The following is a 24,366-nucleotide window of genomic DNA, read 5'->3' on the forward strand; positions in this document are numbered from 1 at the left end:
CGCCTCCCGCCTGGGGCCGCTGCACCGCGGAAGTGCTGCCGTCGCCCGCGCGCAATTAGCTCTTCGGCGCAGAAGAGTCCTGTCCGGGTGGGAGAAGGAGGGGGGGAGATCGCGATTCCCCCCCCTCCGCCTCCCTCTGCCCAGACAGTCGCCTCCGGCGTTCCAGCTCCCGGGCTACCCCTGGGGCTTTGTGGCTCTGTAGGAGCTCTCTCGTGTCACTTTCAGGCGGGGGGAACTATAACTGGGCGGGTGCAGCCCGGGGGGTGGGGAGGAGGAGGGAAGAGACGTCTTTTTTGGGGGGGGGCTGGGGAGGCGGGGAGGGCTCCGAGGTTTTTCTCTGCAATCGGCCGGTTCTCGCGCCCCACCGGGCGGAGCTGGGTTCGAGAAAGTGCGTGCGGGCGGCGAATCGTCGTGGACTTGTGGCACTTGGGCAGAGCGGAGCGGAGGGGTGCGCGGGGCGGGGTCGGTGGGCCGAGCCCGGGGCGGGGTGGGGTGGGTCCCGGGTGGGGGGGCGCCCGCGCCGCGCGCGCGGTCACGACCCTGACATGGCGACGTGAGTACTTGTTTAGTTGCACGCCGTGGTCCCGGCGGCTCGGAGGTGTCCACGGGCTGTGGCCCTTACGTGGGGAGTCCGGCCTCTCCGGGCGGAGGACACGTCCCCGGCCCCGCCCCGCCCCGGCGGCCGATCCAGATGTGGTTGCTGGTGTGGGGTGGGGTGGGGTGGTGGGGGACCCGGGGAGGAGCGGCCGGGGCCGCGGGGCCGGCGGGCCGGCACTGTCAGCGGAGGCTTTGTTTTGACAGGGTGACAGCTGAGGGGGGCGGGGACTTGGCCGTGTCAGCTCCTGCGGCCTGTGGCTGAGCCCGGGAGGACACACGCACACGCGCGCGCAGCACACACACACACACACACACACACACACACACACACACACACACACACACACACACACACACACACACACACACCTCTCTCCAGGGGGTTCCTTCTGCCTGCTGCAAACCGGCTCAACTTCCCAGGTTCCAGATTGCCTGAGCCTGGCTTCAGGGGATGCCCCAGGAGCTTTCCCTACCCCCTGCTAAGTCGCTGCCTTTCCCCCACCCTCTTCCTACACCCCCCCTCCCCTTTGTTTAATTTAAGCAAGCACCTACTGTGTGCTCTAAGCTAGTCTGTAAATGCTTTGGAAAGCGACCAGATCTCTGTTTTCGCTGTCTTTAACTTCTCCTTGCTCCAGGGTGGGCTGGGGTTGGGGTGGAGGTTGCAGCTTCTATTGCTGATTCCCTGGAGGTAGGCCTAGGGTGCGGCTGAAATTTGCATTTCCAAGGGACTCTCTCTGGCCTGGCTTGAGTAGTTAGTTTACTTAGATACCTGAGCCTTCCTGACTTCTCAGACCTGAACTGAAGGTTACTTGTGTCCCTTTTGATTTTGTGTGTGTGTGTGTGTGTGTGTGTGTGTGTTTCACCTTAAACTCTTGGGGCCTGGGAGCTGTTCTTTGAGTTTTTATTTTTAAATGGCTTCAACCACAGCTCTGATTCTGGTTGTCGGGTGGTTTATTGGAGGTAAGAGTTTCAGCAGACTTTCCTGCCCGACGCTGCCTGTGAACTGAGGTCCTGAGAGCTCCAGCCACTTGAGTAGCTAAGATTATAGGCGTGAGTCACCGAGTGGCTGGCTTCTTGTCCTATCTATTTGAATTCAGCCAAGGAAACAGGACTTGTGGGATAATTCTACTGTAATGCTTGGTATTTCTGAATACTGAGAAGTGGGGATTATCTTTCTATGAAAAGCCAAAGCTTAGAAATGGGTAAGAGGGCCTCAACGAAAAATGGAGAGTGTGTTCAGTGGTTTGGTGCACATGCTTTGCTGCCACAGCTCTTGCATGGAATCTGTCTGTAGTTTATTGTGTCTCATCTACCACATATTACCTACCTCTCCTTCCAGTTGTCCGTGTCTAGTTGTCTTTGCACCTGAAAACTTGAAGTTTTGGTTCTGTCTAAAGCCGTGTGCCTGCATATCCTGCCTGCCCTGATGCTATTTCTTTTTGCCAGTCCTGGAGCCTGAACTCAGGGACTGGACACTGTCCCTGAGCTTTCTCAAGGCTAGCGCTTAACCACTTGAGCAACAGCACCACTCCCAGCTTTTTCTGTGTTTGTGGTACCAAGGAATTGAACCCAGGGCTTTGTGCATGCTAGGCAAGCACTCTACCCTTGGGCCACGCTCCCAAGCCCATGAGTACATTTCTTTTGGACAGTGTCACTCCTTCCCTCACTCTCTCCAAGTTTTTCCCTCTTATCTGGCCCAGCTAGTTGTAGAGTTTGTTCTCCTCCTCCTCCTCCTCCTCCTCTTCCTCTTTCTCCCTCCCTCTCCCCTTCTCCTTCTTTGTGGGTCATGGGGCTTGAACTCTGGGCCTAGGTGCTGCCCCTGAGCTCTTCAGCTTAAGGTTACCACCCTACCCCTTAAACCACAGTCCCACTTCTTGTTTTCTAGAGGTTAATTGGAGATAAGAGTCTCAGGTTCTTTTGTGCCTGGGCTGGCTTTGAACCATGATCCTAAGATCTCAGCCTCCTGGGTAGCTAGGATTACAGGTGTGAGCCACCGCGCCCAGCTTATTTTCAGCATAGTGTCTGGTGAGTAGCACTGGGCTTGAATTCAGGGCCTTAGTGCTCTTGCTGCTGCTGCTGCTGCTTCTCCTCCTCCTCCTTCTTCCTCTTCCTCCTCCTCCTTCTGCTCCTCCTCCTCCTCCTCCTCCTCTTCTTTTGTGGGGTGGGGGGAGGGGCGGGACTTGAACTCTGGGCCTGGGCATTATCCCTGAGCATTTCAGCTCAAGGCTACCCCTTGAACCATAGAGCCACTTCCGGTTTTATAGTCATTAATTGGAGGTAAGATTCACGGACTTTATTGCCCGGGCTGGCTTTGAACCCGTGATCCTCAGTTCTCAGCCTCCTGAGTAGCTAAGATTATAGGTATGAGCCCCCGGGGCCCAGCTGCTGGGCTTCTTTTCCTCAAGGTTAGCACTTTGCCACTTGAGCCATAGTTCCACTTCTGGACTTGTGGTGTTGAACTGGGGAAAAAAATCTCACATAGTTTCCTGCCCAGGCTGCTTACGGGTGGATTCTTGTATCTCAGCCTCCTGAGTAGGTAGGATTAGAGGTGTGAGCTATCAACACCTGGCTTCTTCATTCTCATTGGATGGGTCTTAACTATGTAGCCTTGGCTGGTTTGGAGCTCGTGATCTTCCTACCTCCATCCTGAGTGCTGGCATTCAAGGAATACTAGCCAGCTGCTAGGCATTGGGTAGGTTCTAGACCCAAGACACCAGGATCTATCCCCGTGGGATTCTTGCATTCAGCATGTGTTTAACATGTGCTAAAACCCTTAGAGAAAAAGATAGTGAGACTGTTATGGGAAATCCAGGAAAACTGCTTTTGGAGTAAGCTAAGGACTGGGGCAGTGGTGGGGTTGACGTGATTTCCTGGGTGCCTGTGCAGGCAGGGCTGGGGTAGGTGAAGCTTCTTCCAGTAGAGAAACTGAAAGCTGCTTTGTCAACTTGGAGCCGGGCCACCAGAGGCAGGACTGACCATACCTCCTCCCCCGGGACCCTTGGCCTGGGGTGACTGTCCTCTCTGGTGGCTTTTTAGCTACTCCGAAAGCTGAAATCTGAGGAGTGAGGTTCAAAGCCAGCTTAGGCAGGAAAGCTTGTGAGACTCTCTCCAATTGAGCATCAACAGAAGCTGGAAATGGAGCTGTGGTTCCAGTGGTAGAGTGAGCCAAAAAAACCCAAACCTCAGAGACTACCCAGTTCCTAAGCTCAAGACTCAGTACTAGCACAGGGGAGGGAAGGGGGAGAGAGAGGGGGATGAAAGAAGGAAGAAGGGAAATGTGGCTTTTTTGTTATAGATAAACCCCAAATAAGGAAGCTGGGTCATAGCCCAGGTGGATATGTGCTACAGAGAGGAAGCAAAGAAACCGGGAAGGAGGGAGGGAGCAAAACCTACAAACTTGTTTTGCAGGACCCAGGATGGAGTTCTTTGAACTATGTCCTAGCAAAGGTTGCATCACAGTGATCTTGTTTGTTTTGACACAGCCCGAGTGGTGACAGTAATGTGGGTCTGACCTGTTAGGCTTTGGCTTCATGTCTTCTCCTCACCAGGGCCTTTATGGACACAGGTTTCTGGCCCCTTTCCTGGTCTTCTTTCTACCTCAGGGCCTTTGCACATGTTGTTCACAGGGACGGGGATCGAAAGCTCTTCTCCTTTTAAAATCATAAATTCCCTTAGGCTAGAGATAGGTCTGTACTAGCACAGCTCAACACTCAAGGCCCCTAGGAGTTTAACCTAAAAAAAAAAAGTGCAACAAGCAAAACAAACAAGAAACCACTTCTCCCTTCTCCATCTACTCCTCTTTGCTCTAAAAAGGAATCACCAAAACAAAACTAAAATTAAGTCACAGTTACTTTTCAGATCTTATTTGCCTTGTCTTTCCTTTATATTCATGTCTAGCCTTCTCATTTGAAGTGACCTACATTTGTCCTGAGATTTAATTGTGATTTTAAGTATGTAAATTTTATTTTATTATTTTTTGCCAGTCCTGGGGCTTGAACTCAGGGCCTGAGCACCATCCTTGGGTCTTTTCAAGTCTAGAGTTCTACCACTTAAGCCACAGCACCACTTCTGGCTTTTTCTATGTATGTGGTATCGAGGACTCGAACCCTGGGTCTTTGTGCATGCTAGGCAAGCACTCTACCACTAGGCCAAACTCCTGGCCCTTAAATTTTATTTTTTTGAGAGGCAGTCTTGCTCTGGTGGCTCAGGCCCCAAACTTCTCCTGCCTCAGGCTCCTGCGTGTGGAAATCACGGACTGTGTACCACAGTATGATTACTTGATACGTACACATTCTTTGAACAGATTCTTCCATGAGGTAGCTGTTGACTAAGCAGAGGAACTAGAGAGGATGGAGGCAATGAGGAGCCCCGGGGACTTTTAGCTAGACAATTCTGTGAAGATTTTTCATGTAGGGCATTTCTAGGTATTCCAAAAGAGATGATGGTTTGAGGGTTTTTGTTTGTTTGTTTGTTGTTTTTGTTTTGTAATGTCTGTTGTGGGGCTTGGACTCTCAGCCTGGGTGCTGTCCTTGAGTTCTTTTTGCTCAAGGCTAGTTCCGAAGGACTTTGAGCCACAGGTCCACTTTTCATTTTTTGTTGGTTAATTGGAGATGAGAATCTCAGAGCCTTTCCTGCCTGGGCTGGGTTTAAACCCCAATCCTCAGATCTCAGCCTCCTGAGTAGTTAGCATTACAGGCGGGAGCTACTTCCTGCTGGTCCTTTAGTTGCTTTGCTTAAGGTTAGTGCTCTACCACTTGAGCCACAGCTCCACTTCCAGCTCTAAGCTGGTTGATTGGAGATAAGAGTCTCACAGACTTTTCTTCCCAAACTGACATTGAGCCAGCATCTCCAGATCTCAGTCTCCTGAGCAGCCAGGATTAAAGGCATGAGCTCCAGGCTCAGCCTGAATTTTCTTGTCTCTAGGATAAGGAGCGACACAGCAGCCCTCGTGGCCTCCGAGGTAAAGACTGAAGCAGGGCCATCTGCTCAAGCTGCAGCCACTCAAAGCAAAGGAGGCCCTGGCTTACCCGGAAGTTGGTAAAACCTGGGTTCTGTCTTTAACCCCAGCTCTGCCACTTGTATGATCTTGGGCACAAATCTCTTAATTCCTCTGTGGGTCTCTATTACATACCTATAAAATGGTGACCATAATTTGAGCCATGGTGTTAAAAAAGAGAAAAGATTCCCAAAGTTTCTAGAGCAAAAAGTGGCTGTGTTAATGGTGGCTGGACAGAATGGCCTGGTGCTTCGCTCATCTTTGCATGGGTTAGGAGCCAGCAAGCGCTCATGAAGAACTTGCTGGCTTAGCTTCTGGGGTGAGTGCCAGCCTTAGAGAGTTACAGTGGCACAGGGCATTGCCATTCATCTTCCTTTAAAACGTAATGATTTATAATTTCAAAAGGAACATTGAATATGGAGTGTGAAAACAAGAATAGGAGGCTGAGGTGCCACGGGAAGAGAGAAGTGTCCTGGCTGAAGGCTGGTGGATTGGTCATTAAACAAACCTTCCGTTTGGCAAGAGCTCCCAAGGCATTCGTGTGCTGGTGTATATTTGTTAGTCACTCCTCCAGTCTCACCCCTCCTTTTCTCACTCCTTCTCTCTTCCTTTCCATTTTTCCATGATGAGATTTCCTTCCCTTTTCCCCCTTCTCTCTCTTTCTCTCCCCTCCTTCCTTCCCTCCCTTCCTTCCTCTTTTTCTCTTTCTCTCTTTTCCTTCCTTTCCCTTTTTTTTTCTATTATGAGGATTGAACCCAGGTCCGCACGCATGCTAAACAAACTCCTCTACGTCATGACCTACACCCTCAGTTCATCAGTGGGGTTCGTTACAAGATTTTCAGACCTTTATGGACATTTTCAAACCCAGTCACCCTCTTCTGTTTGCATCCAGCTTCCTGCTGGTGAGAGCACCTCTCATGTTGGAGCAGACTCTCAGCAGGAGCTGCTTCAGCCTTGGGACATTTCTCCAGTGTCTGTAGATGTCTTCAGCCATTGTATCTGGAAGCAGGGTGGCAGGGCACCACAGGTGGCAGCACAGGACACAGTTCTCCACGACACAGAATTATCTGGCTAGAATGTGAACGGTGCAGGGGTTGAGAAATTGCAATGGAGGGAAATTGCATCTTCTTCCCACAATACCATCAGTTCCTTTACAGAATAAGAAAAATGAGTACTTTTGATGTTAATTTGAGTAACACTTGAAATATGAAGGACTTCACTTTGTGAATCATGGACATAGTTTTAAAACAGCTTTATTGTGGTATAGTTTATAGGTCATAAAACTTGCCCGCTGCATGTGTGCAGTGCATTTGAGTAAATGCAGATCATTTAGCCTCTACTACTACTACAGTCAACTCTTCCATTCCCCCCAAAAGTGTCCTCCTGACAACTCTTTTGTAAAAAAAATTTTTTTGGGGTGGTCTTGGAGACGGAACCAAGGCCTTGCTCAAGCTTGACAGCATTCTTTTTAAACACAGCCCTAGCCTGCTCCTGCCATTTCTTTTTCTTTCTTTCTTTCTTTCTTTCTTTCTTTCTTTCTTTCTTTCTTTCTTTCTTTCTTTCTTTCTTTTTTTTTGCCAGAATTGGGGCTTGAACTTGGGGGAGCACTGTTTTTTTTATTCTGTTTTTCAGGTCACTGCACAGGGTCTGACCCATCTTAGGACATGTTGAGGGTAACATTTTTGTGAATACCTTGTGACAGTCTAAACTCTCATATAGTGCTAAGAAAAGTATGGCTTTGTCTGGCTCAGAGCCTTCCGACTTAGTCTCTTTTTGACAGAAAGGTAGCTTTTTCTTGTTTTGTTTTGGAGACATAGTCTGGCTACATGGTCCAGGCTGGCTTCGAACTCCTGCTTGTGCATCCTCAGCCTTCCAGTTAATTATAGGGCAAGGCTCTTTGGAATTGCCAACAGTTTTATCTTCTTAGAGCTTCCCAGAGCCTTGTGGCTGTGGTAATGTGATTCTAATGGAAATCAGAATATCAGGCGTACCGGATTGGGTTTCCGTCCTTGCCGGCAAGGAGTAGCCCCACTGGCCTACGCTTAAGATAAATTGTACCTAGGTGAAATTTCTTGGAATGTGAGCATTTCACAAAACATCTATTTTTTTTTGAAGCGAAACAAAACAAACAAAAACAACCCCACAACCTTCTGCCTATGCCAGAGCTGGTATTTTGCCAAGGTTGGTTTCAGCTCGTTGGATCCTTCTACCCTGGGGAGGAGGAAGGTAAGCAAGGTCATATTACTAGCTGGGAACTGACGCTCTGTAGAGGTTGAGTGACTTCCGCAAGCCACACCCTTGCCTAAGAAAGCACCATCTGTGGAGGGCAGGAGCCTGAGTCTTCTAAAGCTTCTTTCTGGGGTACAAATGTGTGTGTGTGTGTGTGTGTGTGTGTGTGTGTGTGTGTGTGTGTGTTTGGTGGGGGGTGTCCCTGCTTTCTAGATGGTTTCTGGGGAGGATTTTGTTTGTTTCAGGTGTTCTGTTCTCATCTGACATTCCACTGTATTCCTTCTGAGAGGTTTGTTCAGAGGCCCTTCTTTCTAGTGCACTGATGTATAGCCTGTAATGTAAACAGAAGTAGCGTCTTTATTGCTGGCCTTGTCAGACCCAAGCATGACCTGGTTTGTTTTTAAGCTGATAATCAAGTCTGATGACCCGTGAGGGCCCAACACATTTCCCTGTGGTAGGAAGATGAAAGAGATGCTTGCTGAGGCTATGGAACCGGAGATGAGCTGTCTCAAATCTTTAGATTTTAAACTGCACTATATAAGATAATACTACAGTAATATTTCAGTGCAATCAGGGGAAAGGCATTTAATAAAAGTTTTGAGTTTACTGTGCACACAATCAAGTACTCATAGATTAACAGTGCAAACAATGTGTCTCCCCCTCTGCCCGCCCCGCCCAGTCCTCAGGCTTGAGTTCTGAGCCTGACCTCCTAGCTTAGCTCTTTAGCTCAAGGCTAAGGCTCTACCTTTTGACTCATACTTCCACTGGTTAATTGCTGGTTAATTGGAGATAAGATTTTCCTTGATTTATCTGCTGGTTTTGAACCACTGTTTACAGATCTCTGCCTCTTGAGTAGCTAAGATTACAGGTGTGAGCCACTAGCACACCTAGCCTTTTTTTTTTTTTTATTTCCTTCTGGTGCCTATGTTTGAATTCAGGACCTCATTCATGCTTGCTCATGTGGTGCTCTACCACTTGAGCCATACTTTCCAGCTCTGTTTTAAATTTTTTAAATTGTTATTATTAAGGTGATATACAGAGGGGTTATAATTACAGAAGTCAGGTAAAGAGTACATTTCTTTTGGGACAAGATCACCTTTTCCATGGCTCTCTCTCAGTTAAGCCCTGCTTTGTGCTGATTATTCTAAGATGGAGTCACATAGTCCAACAGAGGTTGATTAGAGACCTCAATCCTTCAAATCTCAGCCTTCTAAATAGCCAGGAGGACAGGGGTGAGCCACCACCACCCAGTTAACTGGCAAAGAACCTTTATACACATGTAGATCTTGTGAAGCTATAGGGCATTTCTAGAAGCCCAGAGTTCCCTTGTACCCCCTCAACATCTGTCGTGACGCTTATTCTGCCTTCTTTTTTTTTTTTTACCAGAGTTTAGTTTTTATCTATTCTTCACACAAGTGGACTCGTGCTGTAAGAATACACCAAGTCTGCTTTCCATCCCTCAGTATCATGTCTGTGAAATGCATCCATGTGGTTGCATATGGCAGTAGTTGGTAAAGACACAAGTTTTCAACATAAAACAGTATGCTACAAATTACCACCTGTTTTCGGGATAGAAATGAGTAGATGTGGATGGCTTCACAGAATGGAGTGTGTGTGTGTGTGTGTGTGTGTGTGTGTACAGAATGGATTTTAATCAGGGTTTTGGCAAGAAAGCATGGGAGTTAGTAAGAACTGAGGATGCTGGAATGGGACCAGCAAACATAGTATGCTGGGCCAGGTAGATTTGTAGATAGGGATGGAATGATAGCCAGCTCAATGAGGGGGTGGGGCTGGGTGATGTCATAGTTGATGGAATGTGTGGCCTGCACAGTTCCTTCCCCCTGGAGTCAGTAGACAGAAGACCTTAAATGTAACATCACGTGAAGGCCGGCTGCTCCTGCCCCCTAGTTCTGGAAGGAGACTATGTACAACTAGACAGGCAGGGCATCCAGGCAGGCTTTCTTGAAATAACACACCTCCCCGGGTCCTGTCACCTCTGTGGTGATATCCACCTGGTGGATAGAGGTGTTGGGAAAGGGACCCTCATTCTCACAGTCCCCAGAGAGGATGCTGAGGTCATTTCGTGCCACCTCCTCCCCGTGAATGGCAGTGAGAAAGTGAGATTCCCACACACCTCCTCAAGTTGTTTTCTAACAACCACTTTCCTAAAAACTAGCACTGCATTGAAGATAAGAGGAATTATGTGGACTGTCAACCTGTAAATCCATCTATATATTGGATAATATTTACCCAAATTGGATTTTTTCCCTCACTGATTTACTTAGCATGGATGCAAACGTTTGTGGGGTGTCACACCCTGATGTGAGTTATTGGGCTGCTTTTAGTGGAGCTCTGCTGGCCATGGGCTTGCTTTCCTCTTGAACAACTTTCTCCTCCTCTTCCTCTTCTTTCTCCTCTTCATCCTGTCTTTATTTTTTTTTTTTTTTCATTGCTGGTACTGGGGCTGGATGTCAGGGCCTCACTCTTTTTCACTCAATGCTGCTGCTCTACCATTTGAGCCACACCTAGATTTTCCTACAATTGGCTGATTAATTAGAGATAAGCTTCTCAAAGATTTGTCTGTCTAGGATGATGGTGAATTGTGATCCTCAGATCTTAGCCTCCGAGTAGCGGGGATTACAGGTGTGGGCCACTGGTATAGTTGGTAGGTTCAAACTTCTTATCACCTAGCTATAATTTGTGCCTGAGATTACATCCGTTTTACATATTTCTCTCCTCTGTGTACCTTGGTGCCTTGTTCTTGAATACTTTGATTCATTTCTCAGTATCCTTTCTTTTCTTTTTTCTTCCTTTCTTTCTTTTTCTTTTCTTTTTTGCCAGTCCTGGGGTTTAATCTCCGGGAGAGTAGCCTTTCTTACCACCATCTCTGCTCTATCACTCCCACATAGCATTCTGTCCATGATTCTCAAATATTAAGCTTTTTGGTTTTGGTGTATAGGTCCTGGGATTTAAACTCGGCACCTGGCCTCTGCCCTTGAGCTTTTGTGCTCCAGGCTAGCACTCTCTATGTATTTGAGATGAAGTCTCTCTGTGTAGCCCAGTCTAGCCTTAGGTTAAAAGATTTTCCAACCTCAACCTCCTGAGTGCTGAGATTATAGGTGTACACCGTGACTCACACTTACTTCTTCGACAGAACCAAGCAAAGAGAATTCCAGCCTGCATTTATTCCTCCTCTAGATGAACGATGTGAATTTGTCACGACTACTTCGTCTGTAAATTAAAAAACATTTCAGAAATATATTGAGTATCGTGAGACCGGCAGGTTAAAATTTGCTAAGTGAGAAAAGGTTTCTACCTTCTACTTTAAAAGTGTGTATTACATTATTATTACTATCATCATCATCATTTATTATTTGTGTGTGTGTGTGTTGGTCTTTTTACTCAATGCTGACACACTCTATTGTGCCATACCTCTATTTCTGGCTTTTTGTTGCTTCACTGGTGGTAAGATGCCACGTTTTCTTCCCAAACTGACTTTGAACCACCATCTCTAGATATCAGCCTCTTGAGTAGGTGGGATTACAAGTGTGATCCTGGGCACGTGAGCAAATACCATTTGTGTGTGCAGGCACATTCTCTAACTACTATTCATAATTTTTTTTTGTTGTTGCTCATTGTAACGTCTACACCAGACTTTTTTGAACCTGTTCTGTGTTTCTTCTCTGTGCTATTCTGCTATTATTATTCTGCATATCTTCTGAGAAAAATAGTGTAGTCTCTCAGGGTCCTCTGAGAATGACCCACCACCTAATCTCAGAAGGAGATTTAGTGTAATCTCCTTCACGACCTCAAGCCAGGACGTGAGTGGACACATGCATTAAATTCCTCGCCATCTAATCAGTTCCAATGGTTGCCTGTTTTTTTGTTTTTTGTTTTTTATTTTTTGGCTGCCTTCAGGGAGGCTACTGTGGTATGCAGGAGATTCCAGAAGTGTGGGGACAGACCTGAGGAGCCACACGGGGACAGGCTGGTGATGGTATTGCTCATTTACATGAGCTTTACCGAGTTAGTGTTGAAATCACAGGGCCCAATGCCAGGGAATCCAAGGTCGGGATATTTTGAAATAATATGAATCATGTAGCCCAGGATTCGAATATCCCTGCAGGACTACCTGAGTCACTTCACCTCCAAGGAAACACCTTGTTTGGGTGTTCCTGCTGTGTGTGTGGCTGAGACCCTTAGGAATTGCTTGTCTTGGGGAAGGGGCGACAGATATGGAGGACAAAGATTAATGATGGAGTGTAATGTTCATGCAGAGAGATATTGAGAGCCGAGAGCTGGAGCAGGTGGCTGTGTAGGGGAGAGTTCCGGCCTAGGTGGGGTGGATACATTTCAGGGTGCTTTGAAACATGGTCCTGAGTTGGAATTCGGACACCTTGCTTTTTGGCTTTGTGGTCCCCTGAAGCATATCCTCCCCTCTTGTCAGTGTTCCTGGCTTCATACTAGTCAATAGGAGATAATGAGACTGTCGTTTTCTCCATTCATTCAATAAGTTGTTATTTAGTGTGCCAGACACTGATGTGTAGATACCAGGGAAGTAGTGACAGATGGGTCCTTTCCTTTAGTAGAGCTTGCTTTCTGGTAGCAGAAGCAGAGAGTAAACATGAAAACAACAGAATGGGAACCTGAGAAGTTAATGAGCTTGCCAAGAATCGGCCTTCCACCCTCGCCCCTGAAGGCTTCACTACCAGCAGGAGCGAGAGGCACCAGTAGCTCACACACCTGTAATCTTAGCCGCTCCTGTAGGCTGAGATCTGAGGATCTTGGTCCAAACCAGGCAGACCAGGAACGCCTGAGAGACTCTTATCTCCGCTTAACCAGCACAAAGCCAGAAGTGAAACTGTGGCTCAGAGCCACAGCTGAGTAAATTAAAAAACAAAACAAAACTGAAGAACAAGGACCAGACCCTGGATTCAAGCTCTAATCCTCTCCCTTGTGCACATGCACACCCGTGTGTACACACACACACACACACACACACACACACACACACACACACACACGGCAAGGGGGTGGGTTTCAGAAAACATGGGACCTGAAAATGGTTTCGCTGTTCAAGGACTGCCAGAGGTGAGCATGACTAACTGGAGGTAGGCCGGAGGGAAGAGGACAGGGGTTGAGAGGGGCAGATAAATGGACGCAGATCTTTCACTATTTTACTTTTTTAGTGTACTTGGATTTGAACTCTGTGCTCCATGCTTGCTGTGTGGCTGCTCTACCACTTAAGCCACACCCCTAGCCCTTCGTTTTAGTTTTGTTTTGTTCCATCTAGTGTCCCCAGGTGTTGAGTAATTCAGCTGGTGCTTCCTGCTTAGCTGGGATGACAGGTGTGAGCCACCCTTCCCAGCTTGTTTATCCCAGTGGCCTTGAAGCCACATAGCCCCAATCTCTACCTCTTGAGTAGCTAGATTATAGGCACGGGCCATGATAGCTGAAATGTGAAGATGCTTTTAGTTTAGGTTTTGACAAATATATGTCTAGCTAGGCCCAGACCATTCTTAGCACCCTAGCAAATTCCTTCCTGCTCCTTGTTATTCAAATTCCTGTCTTCAGAAGCCAACACAGATCTTACTTGTGTCACTGCAGCTTAGTGTTACTGATATGGAAATGGGTATACAGTACCAGCATTTCTTTCTTTGCATTGTTGGGAAATCTGACACTCTGTGGGCAACCACAATCGGTGGATCCCATTGCCCTTGTGGGCCTGAGCTGTTTTCAATGGATTCAGATTTGATTTGCAATCCCTTTGGCTCCTCTGAGAACAGACAGAGAGAATAAACACAGAAGCGTTGGCAGGACAGAAGTGTCTTCCTCTGTGCATGCACAAGAGTTTGTACCTCCCTTATGATGTGTATAATGTCTAGGGTGTGAGTATGTTACTCTAGGATGTTTTTGTGTGGAGTGCCAGTTGCTCATGCCTATAATTCTACCTACTGTTTGGGGGACTGAGATCTGAGGACTGTAGTTTGAATCCAGCCTGGGCAGAAAAGTCCATGAGACTCTTATTAACCCCCCTTCCTTCCCCCCACCCCCACCCCAAGACAGAAGTGGGGCTGTAGTTCAAATGGTAGAGCTCTAGCCTTTAGTGAAAAAGCTAAGGGAGACCATCCAGGCTTCAAGGTCAAGACAGTTCTGGCACACACACACACACACACACACACACACACACACACACACACACACCACACACACCCCAAAATGAGTGTTTTCTTTTCAGATGTTGATCATGAGAAGCTAATACAAAAATGGTGTTGAAAGAGAGAGAGGGAGGGAGGGAGAGAGAGGGAGGGAGAGACAGAGAGAGGGAGGGAAGGAGAGACAGACAGACAGACACAGACACAGACACAGAGACAGAGAGACAGAGACAGAGAGGTCCTCTTAGAAGTTGTAGTCTAGGTGCAGTGACAGATATTTCAGTGTCTTCAGCGGACAAAGAAGGGATTGGGAAATGGCTGTTTTGGGGCTATTGTAAGGGCAGAGACAAGTCTGTGTGTCATGAGAGGAAGGAGGGAAGGAAAGGAAGTGAGGTCGGTGTCCACAAGATTGTCCCGAGGCCTTGTAAAGGGTGATGAAGCCATTTTCCAGGATAGGGAAGGACCAGAGTTAGCAGAAGGCTTGGGGTGGGCTGAGGGTCAAGTTTTTCCTGCATCTGTTACATTAGATAAGTCTGAAGTGGTGTTCATAAAAGCACTATCAAGTATTGATGATAAAATGAGACATTGCATTTTAGTGTTTGGTATAGAATCTGGAAAGTTCTAAGTGTGCAATGAAGGTTAGGCACTATTCCAGAGAAGCAGTACTAGGTAACAATTATTGAGGGCTGTATGGTGGTGTAATTCGAGTTACTCAGGGGGCAGAGATTGGGAGGGTCACAGCTCCGAGATAGCTCAGCCCCCCCCCCCAAAAAAAAAAGGTTATTAAGATTTGACTTCAGAAAACTAGCTTGGATAGTGATCACACCTATAATCCCTGCTCTGCAGCGTGGTATAGATAGGCAGGTTCTCAATTTGAGACGGGCCCTGGGCAAAAACTACAAGATCCTAGCTGAACAATAACTAACGCAAAATGGGCTAAAGGTGGGGCTCAGTGGTTGAGTGCCAGCCTAGCAAGATGAAGGCCCTGAATTCAAACCCCAGTATCACCTTAAGCAACAATGTGTTATTGATCTTAAAAAGACTGGCCCAATTTCAGAAAAAGAACATGGGTAAAGTAAAACAGGTGGGAAATAGGATCTACTGGCTGGTAGGAGGTTTTGAATTTCTAGTAGGGAGCTGGAACTGAATTTGTTTAAGATGATGTCTGTCCTGGAAGAAGTGGAGGCTGAAGATGTTTCCTTGTGCCAGAGAAGAGGTGTTGGGTTTGCTTCCTCACTCCCTGCCAGCCAGGGTGAACTCAGACCAGCCACACCCTTCTCTAAGCATTGAATTTCTTGTCCTACAGGCTTGTTGGGAGGGGAAATAAGAAGACTTGGGCTGAGTGGAAACTAAAAGCTAATGATCCACATTGTTCAAGTGAGCTTTTGAGTCCAGAGAGCTGTGCTAAGTGTAGGCTGGAATGGAGGAAGGAGTTGCTTTTGACCTCCAGAGGGTGGAAGACCTGGCAGGGACAGTGGAGGGGGGCTAAATCTCAGATTCTTTGAAGGAAGAGCCCAAAGGCATTGGTGAGGCACTGAGAATGGCAGGTGAATGGAGCTTCTGGCCAGGAGAAAGGGGAGTGGGGTGGGGACCTTGGAAGGGGGGTGTGGGAGCTGAGGGCTACACTTCTGGTTGCTGATATATGACTTTGAGGGCACAGAGCCTTGTCTCTGACTGGGAATGTGAGCTACAAGTTCTGCTGTGCAGGTTGGGCTGCTTATGTGGATTCGAGAGTAGATGGACCAGATGATAACAATACAGTGAGAATGCCTGGCATCCAGGAAAACTACACGTAAGACATGGTTTTCCTCAACCCTGGGGACTCAATGCCAATGACAGGCTGGAGAGGACATTGCCAGTCAGCTGGGTATCTGTGCCACTTTCTGCTACATGTAGCTTCATGAGTCTTTCCTCTGGTTGAAGACTGAGCTGGACATGTGGCATCTTTACAGAGAAAATCTGTGTGTGTGTGTGTGTGTGTGTGTGTGTGTGTGTGTGTGCTTACACTTGGGCTTTAGCTTTAGCTTTTGCTCAAGAGTTGGCGCTCTACCATTTGAATCACAGCCTCACTTCACCATTTTACCAGTTAATTAGAGTTAAGAGTCTCATATACTCTTCGCCCCCTGGCAGGCTTGAGATTCTCAGTCTCTTGAGTAGGAATGACAGCCCCCAGCGGGTGTGTATTAAAAGAAACCCACTTGACTTGGGAGCCTGTACATCTTCACTACTCTGGAGACAGATTTGAGGATTGGGGTTCTAAACCAACTTGAGCAGGACAGTCCATGAGACTCTTATCTCCAGTTAATAACCAACAGGCTGAAAGTGGAGCGGTGGTTCCAGTGGTAGAATGCTAGTCTTAAAAGCAGAAAATCTCAGGGACAGCACCCACACCTTGAGTTCAAGCCCTGGACTGCAGTGAAAGTCTGAAGCAGGGAAGATCATGAGTTTGAGGCCAGCCTGGGTCTACGTATTGAGAACCAATGTCAAAATAAAATGAAATAAAGTATTCTGTAATTAATGTCCCAGGGTACCAGCTTCTAGGCTTTGATGTCTCTCAGAAAACCTCTCAAGACCTTGGTGAGTGTGGGGTTTTGTGGTTTGGCCCCCACAGAGGTGACACAGATGGGATGAAGACTTTGGCTCACTCCATCTGTTGGTAGCCCCAGATGTCATGATTTTGCAAAGGGACTTCAACTTCATTCAGCTCCAGCCTCAGCACCAGTACCAACTCCAGCGTTGTCACCAAGACTTGTTCCCTTTTTTTTTTTTAAGGTATTTTTGGGGTAGAACCCAAGGCCTCACCCATGGTAGACCAGGGCTGCACAGTGCAGACAGGCCCCCAACCCCAACACGCTGCCCTCGCCCTCCATCCCTTCCTGTCCTAACCCTATAGGGGTTAGAGGTCAGTGCTCAGGTGCTCTACCACTTGACCCACAACCCTAACCTAGGACTTTCCCTCTGATTTGCTATTGAGGAAATTAGATGAGGTTTCTGATTAAAAGTAATAATAAAAAAATCATAATAGAGTTTCCACTCTTTTGTGCCTCCTACCACTTTTCCTTGGTATTTGCTTTTGTGGTTCCCTGTGGCTTTCCAGGCCTGGATGGCACGGTTACAGGCCATTTGTCTCCCATTTCTCCCTCAGAGGACAAGATAGGGGCTTCCACCAGTTTCCACGAGGAATCTCAATTTTTCGAGTTCCACTCATGAAAGGCATTTGCAAAAAGAAGTGTCTCACAAGGTGGAAGTTTCAATAGTACAACAAGATTCAAAAGTAGGGAGAAGTGGAAAAAGAAACATTTCCAGTTCCCTATGCCGAAAATGGGAATTAAAGGTTCAAAACAGGTTCAAATTATACTGAAGGCCGTATCTTTTACCACTCCTAATCACTAGCCTGTGGCTCTGGGTGGGTAAAATGAGTGAGCCCCATCCAAAATGCAGGTGGTCTGCAGGACTTCCTTTACATTGTGTGTCCTTTCATTTTTTTCCTGTATTTTATTATTTTTGTGTGTGGGTAATGGGGCTTAAACTCTGGGACTGGGCACTGTAACTGAGCCCTTCAGCTCAAGGCTACTGCCCTACCCCTGTAGCCACAGCACCACTTCTGGCTTTCTAGTGGTTAATTGGAGATACGAGTCTCAAGGTCTTTAGTGCCCAGGCTGGCTTTGAACTGCGATCCTCATATCGCAGCCTCCTGAGTAGCTAGGATTACAGATAATAAGCCATCTTGTCTGTCTTTCTTTCTTTCTTTCTTTCTTTCTTTCTTTCTTTCTTTCTTTCTTTCTTTCTTTCTTTCTTTCTTTTTTTATGAATAATGTCCAGATCTCAGTCTCCTGAGTAGGTAGAAGTACTGGTGCAAGCCAGTTGCCTATTGGAGGGAAAGTTTGCCTTCCATGCTAGATGTTGAATATTGAATTTTTCCTGGACGGAACCCAAGGTGATTGCAAAGGGGCTGCCACAGTGAACAGCTCCGATCAAAGTGCACAGATACAAAGCTGGGGACTTTTTAGTTAATTTACAGGCCCCAGCAAAAACATCTTTTAAATTGTCTGGGTTAAATAATTGATAATAAATTAGGTAAACAGTTAATATTTGCTTTTTTTACCCCCCTGACTTTGAAGTGTTACAAATAATGTTGCATGCCATGAAATTCTTCCTTTGGATATATATATATATATATATATATGTATATATATATATATATATTTTTTTTTTTTTTTTGCCAGTCCTGGGCTTGAGCTCAGGGCCTGAGCACTGTCCTTGGACTTTCTCAAGGCTAGAGCTCTACCACTTGAGCCTCAGCACCACTTCTGGCTTTTTTCTATGTATGTGGTACTGAGGAATCGAACCCTGGTCTTCATGCATGCTAGGCAAGCACTTTAACCACTAGGCCAAACTCCCGGCCTGGATGTATATATTTTTTTTCTTGGATAGATACCTAAGAGTGGATTTGTTGCATCGTATTTGGGAATTTATGATTCCTTTAAACAAAATGACTAACTTGCCAGGCTGTGGTGGAACATGCTTGTAATCCTAGCTATTCGGGAGGCTGAGATCTGAGGATCTCAGTTCCAAGCCAGCCCTGTCAGAAAAGTTTATGAAAGTCTTATCTCTAATTAGCTATCAAAAAGCTGAAATTGGAGCTGTGGCTTAAAGCGGTAGAATGTTTAACCTTAGGCAGAAAAGGTAAAAGACACCACCAGGCCCCAAGTTCAAGCCCCAGTACTGCTCCCTCCCTGAACAAAAGAAGTAAAAATAAACCAAAACCAACAAACGCCTATTGTTCAGGCATCTTGCAGAGCTGCAGTTGTGTGCTCTTGGGCAGAACCTCTCTTTTCTCTGCTTGCCTCCAGCACCCAGCCACTTTTTGGTAGCTTTTTTGGTGAATCATTGGAGATAAGAGCCTCTTGGATTTCTCTTGTCTTGGCTGGCTCTGAACCATGATTGTAGGCTGCTAGACTTACGAGTAACTAGGATGACAGACACAAGTCATTAGTGCCTATCTTCTTTCTGTTTTTGAAGTCAAACAATGTCTGTTCTCCCCCCCCAATAATAGTTTATTGCAGGCTTTATACAATGTTTTATTATCCTCTCATGTGTTGGGTTGCTTCCGCCTTTTGGTATTGTGCTAAATAAGGCTGGGAGACTGTGGGTGTGCACAGATCTTGGACTTCCTGCTGTAATTATCTCTCTCCCCTCCCCATTTGTTTTGTGCATTGCTGGATCCCGAGACCATGTGCATTCTATGTGCTTTATGCCTGCACTCTACCCCAACCCACCTGCTTCAGTTCTTTTGGATTTATACTCAGAAGTGGAATTGTTGGATCATGCAATCTATTCCATTTTTAAGTTTTGGGGGAGCTGTCACAGTGTTTTTCTTTGTACAGCAGCTGTGCTATTTTACATTATTCCCACCTGCAGCACACAAGCGCTCTACATCCTTGCCAATACTTGTTTTCTGTTTTTTCTCCCCATGTAGCCAGGCTAATGGCTTGAGGTGGTATCTGATTTTGATTTGCATTTCCATCATGATTAATGATGCTGAACATCTGGTTTATGTGTTTATTGGTTATTATATGACTATCTGGAGGAAATTCTTTTTTGTCCCAGTAGTGGGGCTTGAACTTAGGGCCTTACGAGTAGTATCTCGTAAGGCTGGCGCTCTTCCAGTTGTCATAGCTTCACAGGACTTTTCACTGGGTAATTGGATATAAGAGACCCACAGACTTTCCTGCCCTGGCTATCTTTGAATCAGGATCCTTAGGTCTCAGCCTCTTGAGTAGCTATGGTTATAGGCGTGAGCCAGTGGCACCCAGCTTAAGAGGAATTTCTGAGACATGGTCTGGAACTCACGCTGGCTTGAATAGCCTAGATTTTCCTCCAAAATGTTCATGGTATTGATATGTGCCACTATGTTTGGGTCTTTGACCTGATTTTTAAATGGGTTGTTTGGTTTTTGTTGTTGAGTTATAGGAGTTCTTTATGTATTCTGGATATTAACTCTTTGTCAAATCAAATATTTGATTTTTAAATATTTTTCTCATTCTGTTTTCTCCCCCCCCTTCTATTGCTTGTATTCTTCAGTGTATTTTATTGTTGGGGTAATGTATAGAGGAGTTAGTTACATTTGTTTGGCAGTTAGTGCATTAGTTCTCAAACCTTGATACCCATTCTCATGTTTTTGTCCCTTTCCCTTCCCCTACCCCCTCCCTCTATTGCTTATATTCTTTTTTTTTTGTTGGGGGGACAGGTCATGGGGCTTGAACTCTGGCCTGGGTGCTATCCCTGAGCTCTTCATCTCCAGGCTACTGCCCTACCCTGAGCCACAGCCCCACTTCCCATTTTCCAGTGATTAATTGGACATAAGAGTTTCTTGGCTTGCCTGGGCTGGCTTTGAACTTTGATCCTCAGATCACAGCCTCCTGAGTAGCTAGGATTACAGGTGTGAGCCACTGTGCCAGCTTTATTGCTTATATTCTTAAATACATAGAATTTTAAACTGTTGGATAAGTTCCAATTTATCTGTTTTCTTTTGTTTTTGTTTTTCTCTTCGGGGGCACAGAAACCCCCCCCCTTTTTTTTTTCTGCCAAGGACTATTTAGGTTTTATCACATCATGGACCATACAAAATTATTCATGTAGGCTCACAGCCTCAGACAGGCAGTAAGAGGTGTTTAAGAACCATTTGTTTCTGTCCTATATTCCATGATTTTAGGGGCCTTACACAGCACAAGGGCTGAACATTCCCTACTCCAGTTACTATTTCTCCTGGTGTAGCCTACTGCAGTCTTGCACTGGCTGTCCTTCTCCTCCTCTGGTGTGCTGGGATTACAGGTGTACGTCACCTGGGCAGGCTGTCTAATTTTGGCATCAGATCTAACACATTGTTGTCAAATTCAGTGTCATGTCGCTCTCCCCTTCTGTTTCCTTCTAAAGAGATTTGTAGCTTTTATTCTTAGGTTAAGAAACTGGATCTATTTTGAATCAATTTTCATTCCTCCACACTGTAGGAATTCAGTTTTTCTAGCACTATGTGTTTGGGAGTAGAGGCCTTGTTGAAATGATCTCAGCCTCTGGAGTAGCTAGGATAACAGGCATGAATGGATCCTGCTGGGCAATACTGCTCATGTGGCTTTCTCTCTCCTGCTCCTCTGGGTGCCACTTGAAGAGCAAACAGCGCACATTAACCCTGAGAGAATGACTGGTGAGCCTGCTCCCCTGCTCTTGTCTGAGACCTGGGTTGTGATCATTAGCTTATCCAGCTTAACTCCCCTGGCTTCTGTGTGCTGTGGGGAAAGCGGTCACATTCACCAGGCCTCCACGCCTGGATCCTATTGAGACAAACGACATTTGTACCTAAGCCCCTGGAGGACAGAGCTGTGACCTTTTCTTCTGGGTCCTGGCTGTGCATCTGCTGAGCCCTGTTCTTGGAGGGGGAGTGACATCATTTGGGCAGTGTCACCTCCTTGTGTTCAGGTTGCTAGCTCTCCTACAGTAATTGGCCTGGCAGTGAGTTCCCTAAAAGGTTGTCCTTCAGCTGGTACCCTGTTAAAGCCACGGGGCTGAGCCCCTGGGGAGTTCCCATAGCCAGCAGCTGTCACATCTAATTAGGGAGCGATATGGGGAGGGTGTTTGGAAAGGAGACCTCTTATCTCAGAGAGCAGTGGGCACGCTGGAGCATTTGGAAGGTGAGATGAAGGCCAGAATGGAGGGCTGGGTAGCAGTAGCTGAGAGCACTTGGCAGAAAAAGAACGGCTATGCCTGCAGTCCGGGAGAATGGCATTGACTGCGTTTCTAAAGGACTTATTTGCCCTCTTTAGTGAATGAGATAATGAGTCCCAGGCTTCTTAAAAATTTTGTGTACTTGGTTGCTAGGTGCCCACAGACATGACAAGTGCTGGAAGTACCATTCTTTTTGTTGTTTTATTGTGTTTTAGTTGAATTGCACAGTGGGAATTTTTTTTTGCCATATTTCTATACATGCATATAAGGTACTTTTTTTGTTGTTGTTCAGTCCTGGGGCTTGAACTGCCTTGAAGCTCTGTCCCTGAGCTTCTCTGTGCTCAAGGCTAGTGCTCTACCTACTTGAGCTACAGTGCCACTTCCAGCCTTTTCTGTGTATGTGGTACTGAGGAATTGAATTCAGGGCTTTATGCATGCTAGGCAAGCACTTCTACCACTAAGCCACATTCCCAGCCTAAAGGATTTGTTTTGTGTGTGATACTCTTGGAGATGGAACTCAGAGAGTGGACACTGTCCTTCAGTATTTTTTTCCCCTCAATGCTGGCACTTTACCACTTGAGCCACAGCTCTCCTTCCTGCCTTTTGGCGGTTAATTGGAGACAAGAGTCTCACAGACTTTGCTACCTGAGCTGCTGGCTCTGAAACTGGATCCTGAGAGCTTAGATTCCTGAGTAGCTGGGATTACAGGCCTGACCCACTAGCACTAGCTCATAATATGTACTTCAATCAAATCTACCCCTGCTTTTACTCTCTCTTCTCCCTCCCCTACACACTCTGAAACAATTTTTAGTAGGTTTTGCTGTTCTATTTTAAGCTGTGATTTTCATATCCTTAAAAATAACTCCTAATACACATGGGCAGACAGACCTCAGAGGACTTCAGGTAATGAGGCTGCCCATTCCTGTACAGGCTGGTTGGCCACTTGGTGACTGGGCTGCCAGACTCTGGTGCCTAATGTAGTACCTGTGAATGATGGCGTGAACTGCACAGGTAATTTAGCATTTTCCAGTTGTTCAGTCCAGTAGTTTCTCAGGTTTCCCACAAAGAATTATTACAAAATACTTGTGTTAAAATAACAAAATTTCTCATGGCTCATTGTTTTGGAATCCAAGAGTTGAAGATTTAAGGAGGGCCACACTATTATTAGGGCTACTTTGTAAACTTTATCTTGGTGGTAGTAGGATTTGAACTCAGGACCTGCCGCTTGCTAGGTGTCTTGCCATTAAGCCACATCCCCAGTGTTTGTCATGCCAGCTGGAAGCCTTGGCTTGATTCCTCAACTATAGAGAGAAAGTGAGGGATGGGAAAGGAGGGAAGCAGGGAGGAAGTGAAAGAGGGAGGAAGAGACTGAAGGAGGGAGAGAGAGAGAGGGCTAGAAATTATTATTTTTTCTTTTTCTTTTTCTTTTGCCAGTCCTGGGACTTGAACTCAGTGTCTGAGCACTTTTCCTGAGCTTCTTTTGCTCAAGGCTAGCACTCTTCCACTTGAGCCACAGTATCACTTCTGGCCTTTTCTGTGCATGTGGTACTGAGGAATTGAGCCCAGGGCTTCATGCAAGAATTCTTAATGAGATATTTAGATTTTCTTTTTGGTAGCACATCTCAGATTGGGTTGTTGAGATCAGCTGTGGTAGCTCACACCTCAGGAGTGCTGTAGAGCAGGTATAGCTGTAGATTTGCTGGTGTTCTGCTCCAGTTTGTTCTCTCCCTTCAGCCTCATTGGTTTTCAACAATTTTCTGTTTAGAAAAAAAAAATCTCCCACATTCTGGACAAAAGAAATAATAGATTTTGTAGAAACTATTGAGATCCTAAAACTTAAGGGAAGCAAAATTAGCCAATTTTGCCAGAAAAGACCGTTTGTTCTCATTTACTGCTTTTTTTTTTCTTGATAATGCGGTGGATTGAATCTCATAATTCAGTTCCATTTTTAAAGCCTGGGGTTTATTGTGTGGAAAATTTGTTAATGCTCTGTCACAGTGACTTAAATAAGTGTTGTTAAAGTTTGGGGTATGGATCTTTTTTTTTGTTTGTTTAATCCAGCAGGAGAAATGGAAGACTTTATTATTATATATCTCCCTACCATGAGATCTGTGAGTCAGCCTTGATGGGTCTCCTGTAAACACTGCTATTGTCTGTCATGTTAAGACAAGAAGGAGTAGAAACTTTGCTTTCTGGGGGATTGCATCGGGCCTGTTGCAATGATGAACCGATGATTTATATCTCTAAAAGTCTTTGTTGTTTTCAAGAATTCAAAGCTTGTTTCTTGTGCACTTGAATTTATTTCAGTGACAAAAGAAGCAACCCAAAGTGAGGAACAAACAATTCTCATTCATTCATTCATTCATTCATTGGGATGGGACTCTCATAGACTTACCTCCGCAGGCTGTCTTTGAACTGTGATCCTTAGATATCAGCCTGCTGAGGAGCTAGGATTATAGAGATGAATTACTAGCACCCAGTCCTTTTCCAGCTTTTGGAAAGTTAGAGACACAATTCTTAAAACATTCCTGCTTGGGCTAGCTTTGGGTCACAGACCTCAGATTGTAGCTATGATTAGAGATATGAGCCATAGGCACTCAACTTCTTTTGGTTGTAGTTTTGTAATATCTGGTATAATTTATTTATTTGTGTGAGCCATCCAACGGC

The 24,366-nt window shown here is 46.1% G+C and overlaps 1 protein-coding gene across 1 annotated transcript in view; it reads left to right on the forward strand.

Moving 5' to 3' along the window:
• Kat2b (lysine acetyltransferase 2B) overlaps nucleotides 1-24,366 on the forward strand; it is an 83,807-nt gene that overhangs the window by 545 nt on the left and 58,896 nt on the right. The window lies entirely within an intron of this gene.

Source organism: Megascapheus bottae, chromosome 2 (genome assembly GCF_031878675.1).
Source record: "Megascapheus bottae isolate mThoBot1 chromosome 2, mThoBot2.hap1, whole genome shotgun sequence".
Taxonomy (NCBI): Eukaryota; Metazoa; Chordata; class Mammalia; order Rodentia; family Geomyidae; genus Megascapheus; species Megascapheus bottae.